Source organism: Acinonyx jubatus, chromosome D3 (genome assembly GCF_027475565.1).
Source record: "Acinonyx jubatus isolate Ajub_Pintada_27869175 chromosome D3, VMU_Ajub_asm_v1.0, whole genome shotgun sequence".
NCBI lineage: Eukaryota > Metazoa > Chordata > Mammalia > Carnivora > Felidae > Acinonyx > Acinonyx jubatus.
In genome coordinates, this window is record NC_069392.1 from 13,592,357 (window position 1) to 13,603,089 (window position 10,733).

The window sequence follows — 10,733 nt, forward strand, 5'->3', positions numbered from 1 at the left end:
TAAAAGCTCACTTTCTAATATTAAAAACAATAACCTAAGGGCTGAATCATGTTCAACAGAATAGGGTTGCCTGCCAAATGATGTCAAGAGTGTATTTCAGAACACTATGGTGTCCCTCTGGTGATGGGGGGAGAAAGGGACTTGATGGGAACAGATTCCAGTTTCTCTTTAGCTGATTAGCAGTCTTCTCTTTAACGCTTTGGCTTAGGGAGTCGGATTTTCCTGGTACAGGGTCCAGTGCCAGCCACGACGCTCCAGGAACCATCAGCACGAAAGGATTAAAGTGTTTGAAAAGACCCTCTGAGTCCAAATTTTAGGTCTTTTTCTCTGCCCATTCCCTCTCCCCCTTGTCTTTTCTTTTCCTTGTCTTTTTTTTTCTTTTCTCTTTTTTTTTGGCTGGTTATCTGCCTTGTCTGATCCGGTGCCCCGAAGAGAGGTAGCATGGCTAGAGGCCAGGGTCTGCCGGCGCCCCCCTCCCCCGGCCCGGCCCCGGGCTGCAGGTGGTGGGCTGCTCGGTGGGGGGGATCGGATCGCGAGGCGGGCACTCCTGCGTGCCAAGTCCCAGACCTCGGCCGCACCCGCACCGCTGCAGCAGCTTGCAAAAATAATTATCATGTCAAATAATATTTTCAACTCCTGACCTTCACCCCTCTGCTACCCCCTTCCCTTAGAGCAAACAGATTATGTGAGTGTGCTCTATCGAAAGAAAATTTTTTTCTCAAGGCTTCCTAAAATGGCTGATGATTTCTGAGCCGAGAATTGAACTCCTCAGTGTAGGTCCCATTTTTCTATTTCAAAACAAAACAAAACCAGGCTTGATAAGCGGCCCCGCGTGAGGCACAGCAAATGAAACCAGTCAGTTTGTAGTTCTACTCCCATGTTTGAGTTTGTAGACCGAGCTGTACAAAGGCTTCAGGCTTATCTGATAGGATCTCCCTCCAGGGACCTAGTAGCTACTAACCGCTTTCCAGGAGAGCGAATGCAGAGGGCTCCTGCGGGCGTCCACATGGAAGGGTTTCGGATTGTAGCTTATGCTTCAGAGTTTGTTTACAGCGTGAGCATTTAGGTAGGTGTTCAGCTACATCTCGGCTCACAGGACAGCATGGTAGTGTTCCAGAGAAGAGATGGCTCCCTTCTGCCTAACTTAGCCTAGTCGGTTGCAGGGCAGTTAAAGCCAGGTTTTCCTGACCCTTGTTGGCTGAACAGGATCCTTGTCAGTTAGGAGACCTACAGACTTCAGACTCCGTAAAGCTGAATTTTTCCCCTGGAGCAAGGCTGTCTGAGGGGCTAAAGGCCCTGTGTAAAATGGCTCTCTGGTCGTTTTTTCTTTTTCTTTCTTTCTTTCTTTCTTTCTTTCTTTCTTTCTTTCTTTCTTTCTTTCTTTCTTTCTAAAAAAATTTTTTTAATGTTTGTTTATTTTTGAAAGAGCACAAGCAGGGGAGAGGCAGAGAGAGGGAGGGAGGGAGGGAGCGAGACACAGAATCCGAAGGAGTCTCCAGGCTCAGCACGGAGCCCAACGTGAGGCTCAAACGCACGAACCGTGAGATCATGACCTGAGCCAAAGTCGGACGCCCAACCGACTGAGCCGCCCAGGCACCCCTCTCTGGTCATTTTCAAGTGCAGATTTGACCATGTTAAGCCTGTTTTATTAGGAAATGAATGTTATGTTTTTTGTTTGTTTCTTAATCCCCTGTCTCTGTGGGGTGAAAGGAACAGACTAGTGGTTTGGCGTTCAGGAGGCGGTGTGCAAGGTGGCATTTCATCAGGGCAGTCCTACAACTGCATGCCAGCTGTTTGACCACTCTGCTGGTGACCATCATATAGGAGGTCATTCTCTGTGAAGCAGAAAAGCAGTGTAAGCACAAAGAATTTGAAACACGGGTGTTAAAAAATTATGTCTGGAAAAAGAAAAGAATAAAGAATGTAGGCTTTCAGATCGGTAGAGGGAAGCCGTGCGTGCATGTGTTTCCCCAAAGGCTTAATGAGCTATGAGTAGGATCTCTCTAGAAATGCACACCCAGGCTCATACAGCTTATGTTTCATTTCAACAGAGGCAGACAGGGGTCAAATACTACGAAGAGAACTATATGTAGTTCTGGCTGCCACTATAATGGTCAATGCACTTGTAAAAGCCTGGAACCTCCTTTTTTATATTTAAACTTAATCCTACTGCACTCTCTTCATACTCTATCAACAACCTAAGAGTGTAGTGGACTCTGAAGATACATGAAACTGTCCCAGGTTAGGACAAAAATAATTTTTCATTAACATAAGGAAATCAGCAAACATGGGTAGAATTTTGTAAGGAGCTTGGGGGAGGGGTGGGAAGCAGGGGGGACTGATAGGCTGAAATTAAAAAGGAAAAAATAGCAGGGCACCTGGGTGGCTCAGTTGGTTAAGCGTCCAACTTCAGCTCAGGTCATGATCTCTCAGTTTGTGTGTTCGAGCCCCGCGTTGGGCTCCATGCTGACAGCCTAGAGCCTGCATCTGATTCTCTATCTCCCTCTCTCTCTGCCTTTCCTGCTCATGCTCTCTCCCTCAGAAATAAGCATTAAACACACACACACACACACACACGGAAAAAGCTCACCTAGCCTGTCACCCTGTCCACAAGAAGCAGGTTAGAGTCTGATGAAGTTGAAGAGAATGATTGCCTGGAAACAGCTCTGGTTGGATCATGCCTCTGCCTCTCCCCTGCTGGCAGAGAAGGGCTATAAAGCAGGGACAGAGTGAGGTGTGGCTCTGCACGAGAGTTTTAACACTGTAGATCAGTGACTTCTTTGTCCTTTCCTGGCAAAGTAAGAAGAGTGAGGAATAGCGGAGTACCACGGACACTCACGTTCCTGCCCAGAGTGTCAGTCTAGCGCTCAGCGAGTGCCCAACACAAAGCTTTGTATTTACTCTAAGATGCCCTTCTCCTTTTACGTTTTCACCTCTGTGAAATCAGGACTTGCCGTTTACAAGGGCATCATAAAATTGGCAGCATTTTTAAATGTTACCCAAAGTAACGGTGCTTCTTACGATCAATGGTATTTTTAATTAAATGAAACTATGTATTTGTTCACTGAAGGCAAAAATGAATTAATGGCCTGGGAATGAGAACATTTATGAGAAGCTTGAATAGATTACCAAGAGGAAGACTGCAGGAAATAAGCCACTTTGTTGTTGTTGTTGTTGTTGTTTAACCTGTTTGGCGTTCACCGAGCATTTAAATCTGTGAATTTATGTCTTCTACAAAATTTAGAAAGTTTTCGGTCATTACTTCTTCAGATATTTTTTTTCTGCGCCCATCCCCTCCCCTCCTGGGACTCCAGTGATGTCAAAGTCAGACCTTCGGATACTGTCCATCAGCCACTGATGCTATATGTTCCTTTTCTTCGCTAAACTTTCTGTTCTTCAGACTGCATAAGTATCCATTTAATTTCAGGTTCATGGCCTCCTTCTTTCCTCTGGCATCCCATTGTTCCTGCTGAGCCCCTTCAGTGAATTTTTTATTTCAGATATTTTTAGTTCAAAATTTCCACTTAGATCTCTTCCTCTGTTCAGAACATCATTCTCTCTTACCATTTTTACCTTTACTCCTTGGAATATAGTCACAGTAGCTGCTTTGAAAGTCATTGATGATTCCCCAAGTCTGGGTTGTTTTCTCCCATGAGAGTGGGTCACATTTTCCTGGGTGTGTGTGTGTGTGTGTGTTTGCAGGGGTGGGGTGGGGGGTATGTCAAGTAATTTAGGACTTTATCCTGGACATTTGGAGTGTTACGTTGTGTCTGCTTTGGATCCTATTGTATAATCCTCTGGAGAATGTTAAGATTTTTGTTTTCAATAGGCAGCCGTCCTGGTTAAGTTCAGACTGGAAGTTCTGTCTCCTGTGGGTGGATATTCAAGTGTCCGCTCAATTTTCAAAGGTTTTTTTTATGCGGCTCTCGCTCTGTCCCACACATATGCCACCCAGCTCCCCAGGGGTTAGTCTGAGATGGCAGTGGTCTTTTACTTTTTTAAGTTGAAATATTGGTTGACATATAATGTTATATTAGTTTCACGTGTACAACGTGGTGATCAGCCATTTTATCCACCTATCCATTATCAGCAGAATAAGGGTAGTTACCATCTATTACCATACAATATTTTTATAACATTCTGGACTGTATTCCCTTTGCTGTACTTTTCATCTCTGTGACTTATTTATTTTATAACTGGGATTCTGTATCCTCTTAGTCTCCTTCACCGTTTTGCTCATCCTCCCAACCTCCCTTTGCTCCGGCAGCCACGAGTTCATTCTCCGTATTTATGAGTCTGTTTCTGTTTTTGGTTTGATCTCTTGTTTTGTTTTTTAGGTTCCATATCTGTGACATCATATGGTATTTGTCTTTTTCTCTTTGACTTATTTCAGGTAGTATAATACCTTCTAGGTCCGTGCATGTTGTAGGAGGAGAGACTTCATTTTTTGTGGCTGAGTAGTGTTCCATTGTATATACACACTACGTCTTTATCCATCCACCAACAGACACTTAAGTTGCTTCCGTATCTTGGCTCTTGTGAATAATGCTGCAGTGAACATGGGGATGCCATGCATCTTTTCAAATTAGTGGTTTTGTTTTCTTTGGGTAAATAACCAGTGATGGAATTTTGAATATTTGTTTTAATGTTTGTATTAATTTTTGAGACAGAGTGAGACAGAGCACTGAGCGGGGGAGGGGCAGAGAGAGAGGGGACAACAGAATCTGAAGCAGGCTCCAGGCTCCGAGCTGTCAGCACAGAGCCCGACGTGGGGCTCGATATCACAACCATGAGATCATGACCTGACCCAAAATCAAGAGTCAGGTGTTTAATCGAGTGAGCCACCCAGGCACCCCCCTTGTTATTTCTCTTCCATACTAGCCATTCTAACTGGCATGAGGTCGTATCTCATTGTGGTTTTGATTTGCATTTCCCTGATGATGAGTGGTGTTGAGCATCTTGTCATGTGTCTGTTGGTCACCTCTGTCCTCAGGAAAAAATGTCTATTCAGCTCCTCTGGAGATGGCAGCAGTTTAAATCTTAGTTGAGATTGCACAGCCTTTGCTCTGCTGATTTGGATCTCACCTGCGCAGCTCAGAGATGAGCCTGGGATTCACGTATGTGTAAGAGGCTTTCCTTTAGTGCCCTCCTCTCGTCAACCCTGCACTCTCCAGCCTTCTAGGTGCCCCTTGCCCTTGGGCCTCTCACTGGAAGAGGGGGTTTCTCTCAGAGTTTTACCGGCCTGCTTTGCTACCACCGTGCAACCCTGTGACTAGAGTCTGCCTTTGGGGCAAAGCAACAGAGAAAAGAGGGAGAAATCCCCACAAAGAACTTTCCCCCCAACAACACACACATTGTTTGGACTGCAGGGGCCCCTTTCCGTGGTTCTTCAGAAAGGTGGTGGGATTTTTTTGGAGCTTCAGCTCCTGTTGCACGTACAGCTCTGCTCTTGGAGCTCATGCCTGGGGCATGGCTGTGAGCAAGAGGACCCCCACGTGATCACTGCCTCCGTAGCCCAGCGTCTCGAGTTGACTCTCCAGAGTCTTCAGGTGTTTGGTTTTTGTGTTGCATCCAGAGGTTTTGGTTGTAGTTCAGCAGGAGACAGAGGTGGTAATGGGCTTTAGTTCCTGTTGGCCAGAACCAGAACTCCCATCTTCTCTTCAGTGATTTCAATAAAATAGTTGGCAGTCAAGGGCGGTATTGAATGAGGCCCCTTCCCATTCTGTCTGTTGTTCTCAGTCTTCTCATCGGTGACCTGCTCATTCCCCGCCATGAAACCGGGGATCTGGAACAGAGCAGCTCATCAGTGCTCTGCAGGGAGGATCTAAATAGGATGTGGTGGTGAGGGCCTAGGTCAGGTTGGTAGTGGGTTGTCAAGGCAACAGTACTGCACCAACAATTCCCACTGCTTTTTTCTCCCTGTAATCTCAAGATTATTTAAATTTTTAGCAGCTTTATTGAGCTAAAATTCACATGCCTACAACTCACCAGTTTAAACTGTACAATTGAGTGTAACATCCACAAGGTTGTGCGACCATCACCATCATCCCCATCTGTTTGGGACATTTCCTATAAATGGAATCCTATAAAATGTGACCCGTCGTGACTGGCTTCTTCCACTTGGCATAGTTATTTCCGAGATAAACGTGTGTTGTAGCATGAATCACTACTTTATTCCTTTTTATGGACGGACAGTATTCATTGTGTGAGTATGCCACATTATTCATTCATCAGTTAATGAACATCTGGGTTATTTCCACTTTCTGACTATTATGAAGACTGCTGTCGTCATTCAGGTACAAATTTTTGTGTAGACGTACGTTTTCAGTTTTCTTGGATATATACTTAGGAGTGGAGTTCCTGGCTTATATGGTAACCCAACGTTTACCCATCTCGGGAACATAGACGCCTTTTTGGAACTTAGTCCCTTTTTTGAAAGTGACTGCGCCATTTCACATCCCCACTGGCAGTCGGTGATGGTTGTCATTTCTCCACCGCCTGGCCCGTACTTACTCTGGTCTCTAATTACAGCGTAACGGGTATGAGGGGTAGCTCATTGTCATTTTGATTCTCATTCTCCCGGTGGCTGATGATGTTGAACGCCCTTTCATTTGCTTTTTGGCCTCATCGGATAAATGTCCATTCAGATCCTTGGCCCATTTTTTAGCTGGGTTGTCTTTTTATTTATTGAGTTGTAAGAGTCTTTCATAGATTACAGATACCAATCCTTTATCAGATAGGATTTGTAAGTATTTGCTCCTAATGTGTGGGTTGTCCCTTCACTCTCTCAGTGGCATCCTTTGAAACACAATCGTTTTTAATTTGAGTGAAGTTCAGTGTATCTGTTTTTTTCTGTCACCAGTGCTGTTGGTGTCGTATTGAAGAAGCCATTTCCTAGCCCAGGATCACCACGATTTACTCTTCTGTTTTCTCTAAAGAGGTTTTCTAGTTTGGGCTGCTACAGTAAGGTCTCCAATGCATTTGGAGTTGATTTTCGTATGTTGTGAGGTAGGAGTAGTCTGGCCTCATTCTCTCACATGTGGATGCCCTGGTGTCCCAGCACCATCTGTTGAAAAGACTGTTCTTTCCCCCATTGAACTGTCTCAGTACCGTTGTTGAAAATCAACTGACCATAAAATAGGTTATTCCGAGTGTACTCATCTGATTAAAATTTAAAATCTACAAGGACATTAACGTAAGCTAAATGTTTCCATGTTTCCAGTTTGGGATCTTGTGCCGTATTATTTGGGCATTCTGTATATCACCATTACTGCTCACAGACCTCTTCAGGGCCATCCAGTGCTGGCCCAGCTGAGGAACGAGGGCCAGAAAGGTTGAGTGATCATTCCACGGGTCCTACTGCTCTTCGTGGACACCGTAAGGGGGTCTCTAAACCCCAGAGACATACAGCTTTTAACACACAGAGCTCTGAGCCGACCCTGGAGTTGGATCATTAAACTGGCTAGTTCTACTTTAAAACTGCGTGTTCTTCTAGTTGCTGTTTCAAGTGAATCGTTCACCAGAGGCCATCAGTGGTATATAGACAAAGCTATTCATTTTGGCATATAAGGTTGTATGTAAGGTCCTCTCTAATAGCCCAAGTTCAGTGAGACAAAACAGAATCCTGTGATTTCTTTAAAAAAAAAATATATATATATATATTTATATATTACACACACACACTTCCATTTTAAAGGTTTCTTATTTGTCCTGTCTATTTTCTGGATAGAAATCCAGCTTTAGGTCAGGTCCTTCTAAATGAAACTGCTGAGCCAGAGTCTGAATAGGCTTCATCTCTGCCATCAGCTACGGCTTGCCTTATTATCATACAGGACTATTTAATCCGAACCAATGGGAAGCGAGCCCCCCCGCCCCAGTCAGAGAGTCTCGGAGCTTACTTCTGGCCCTGACAAATAGGAAGTTGTGGTGCCCTGCTCCCTGCTGTCAGCGAGCGGGGAGCGGGGCGTAAATGTTGTGTTTGCTCCATCTGTAAGTGTTAGAATAAGTTATTCAGAGCTCTTAGCACAGGACCAACCAGAGTGGGCCTCCCTCCCCGTTCCAGCACGTTTTCCTGCCCATCAGATGGATGCTCCTCTGCTGGAGTCTTTGGAAGGTTCTGGTGTCTTTTATTTTAATTGGCGGGCGAGAGCCGACTCCTACGGCGCGATTTTCATTAGAGAGGGGCTGGAGCGAGGGAGTGTTGGAACAGCCCTCCAAACCCAACGATGAATATTAAACATAACACAATTACAGCTTTCGGACCAATTATTTTTCTTTTCAACGGGCAAAGTTGATGAAATACTCGCAGGATAGGAATTCACAATATCTACCGTTGGCTTCTTTTTGTCCCTGGCGTCGGTGGTCTTGGCGTTATGTTGTGCCCATTTGTGGTGCTACCTGTGTCCCAGCATCAAGTCTTTGGTTGGAGCGCTGAATTTGCCAAGGCAGGCAGTTCAGGGCGGGGTGGCTCCGTCAGGCGTTCGAGGCAGACCCCGCTCTCCCCGTGGGAACGTGAATGGCTCGCGCGGACTCTGCCATTTCTGTCTGTCGACAAGAATGCAGAGGATGCCTCTCCCGAGAGATGTCCTATACCTGCTTTTCCTTTTTCCTTGGCGGGGGGGGGGGGGGGGGGGTTCAAGTCCGTTCTGGCCGTTCTTGTTTTCCTTAGTGATGTAAAATACGCAAATGCTGCATCTTTTGGTGTATTTGTTTATTTTGTTTGGAGCCATCCATGCTGGTATCTAAATACAATAGGAAAACAGATGGCAAACTTTGAACTTCTGGACCGAATTTGTGTTTGCCTTTGTCTTCCTAACAGCCAAACTCTAAATTATGGAGTATAAATACTCAACAGAGGAGCTCTTTATGAAAATCACCACGGTGAAATGGACCCCTATTAACCAGATATCCGCTGACAAGTACTGGGGCTAGAATCTTCCTCTTCACGTTGCGGTTGGTAAGCGGTGCAGCTGTCGCCTGCTGCCAGCCTGCCTTTTCCAGGGGGTCCACCTTTTCTCACAGATGCCTCAAGTGGCTCTAAATGCTGATGGCGGGAGACCTTTGTCTCCCAAGTCTGCTCCACGCTGTCTGCATCTCGGGTCCAGACCCCGCGCCGGGGAGGGGGGCCAGCGGGGCGCGCCATAGAGTGTGAGGTGGTTCCAGGCCCTCGCCCGTGTGCCAGGAGTACGGATTTCTAAACTCCAGGTTTATGTACAGGAGCGTGTGGGAGACACGGCACGGTTTGAACAGGAACAGCGTGCCTGTGCGGCCACCACCCAGCCTACCCAGTGCCCCCGTCATGAACGAGTCTGCTTTGCAAACAGCATGACAGTGCCCGCGACTAGAGGGAGCGGGCACCTTTACTTCGTCCCGCTGTCTCCACTCCTCCCCGCCGTAACTGCTGTTACGCATTCAAGTGCGTCCTTCCAGCATCTTACACTCTTTCGCCTAAACAGGTAACCTGCACGGTCAGAAGCACGATACAGAGGGAGAAGCGACGTTTCTGGGCCCTTCTCTTCCCGAGCAGCCTGATCGTCCTCCCGGGTCAGCGTTCTCCGGAGGGGTCTGTACGCACATGCGCGGAGATGCTCTTCCCCCGCCCCCGCCCCCTGCCACACCATTGGCCCCGTGCCCTCCGTGTGTAGCAGTGGCTTGGTGACAGCTCCCCTCCCATGGTAGAGACCGGGCACGGCCACCGCGTGACTGCACCGGCAGTGACCGAGCGAGGGCCGTCCGCGTCCATTCGCACCCGTGCCTACTCCACGGCGTCCCGTGGCTCCCGCCACCCTGCTTGGCGTTCGAGAGGTGATGCGTCTTTCCCTCAGGTTGAAGGCCTTTTGTCTTCTGCACTTGCCCACTTTAGTAAGATACTCTTCAGTATGTCATTCTCACTTTGATGAGTGCCGAGCGTGAGCATGCGTGCCCTTCGTGAATGCTAGAAACACGCCCGCCACTTACTATTCAGATATTGCCTCTTTGCAGTATGCTTTGTTTTCTCCATCTGGAACTTCTTTTGGACACAGGCTGAACTGTCCCCTTCTATCATTTGTGTCTCCTAATCCGTTGGTCACATTTTTTATGTATGTGCACTCCATTCTAGGTCATCTTTCAGATTTATCGTCTAATCCACAAAGTCTTCCAGCCTATCTAATGAATTTAATTTCAGGGGCTGTGTTTTCATTTACAGAAGTTTTACATAAGAATTTTTTTTAAGTTTACTTATTTCGAGGGGCGCTTGAGTGGCTCAGTCTGTGAAGCATCAGTCTCAGTGCTGACAGCCTGGAGCCTGCTTCAGATTCTGTGTCACCCTTTCTCTGCCCCTCCCCCACTCATGCCCTGTCTCTCTCAAAAATAAACATTAAAAAAATTTTGAGAGAGTGAGAGCAGAGAGAGAAGAAGAGACAAAGACTCCCAAGCCGGCTCTGTGCTTTCAGCCCAGGGGTTTGAGCCCCACGAACCATGAGGTCATGACCTGAGCCAAACCCAAGAGTTGGATGCTTACCTGAGCCACCCAGGCACCCCTCGTTTATAGAACTGTGACTTTTTTGTGTGTGTGTAAAGCAGGAATCTATTCCCACCCCCTTTGGGTGGGCCCAAGTCTTACCTTCTTGCCGCTGTGTTTTGGGAAGCTCCAACCCTACCTGTAGTTCCTGAGGTTGGCACCTGGCAACAGACTCACCCCACCCCACATGCATGCCGGCAACTGAGACACCGAGCAGTGCATTTTCAGGGGT

General features: G+C 46.8%; 1 protein-coding gene across 2 annotated transcripts in view; it reads left to right on the plus strand.

Moving 5' to 3' along the window:
- FBXW8 (F-box and WD repeat domain containing 8) overlaps nt 1-10,733 on the plus strand; it is a 119,217-nt gene that overhangs the window by 101,450 nt on the left and 7,034 nt on the right. The gene's annotated exons all lie outside the window — the stretch shown is intronic.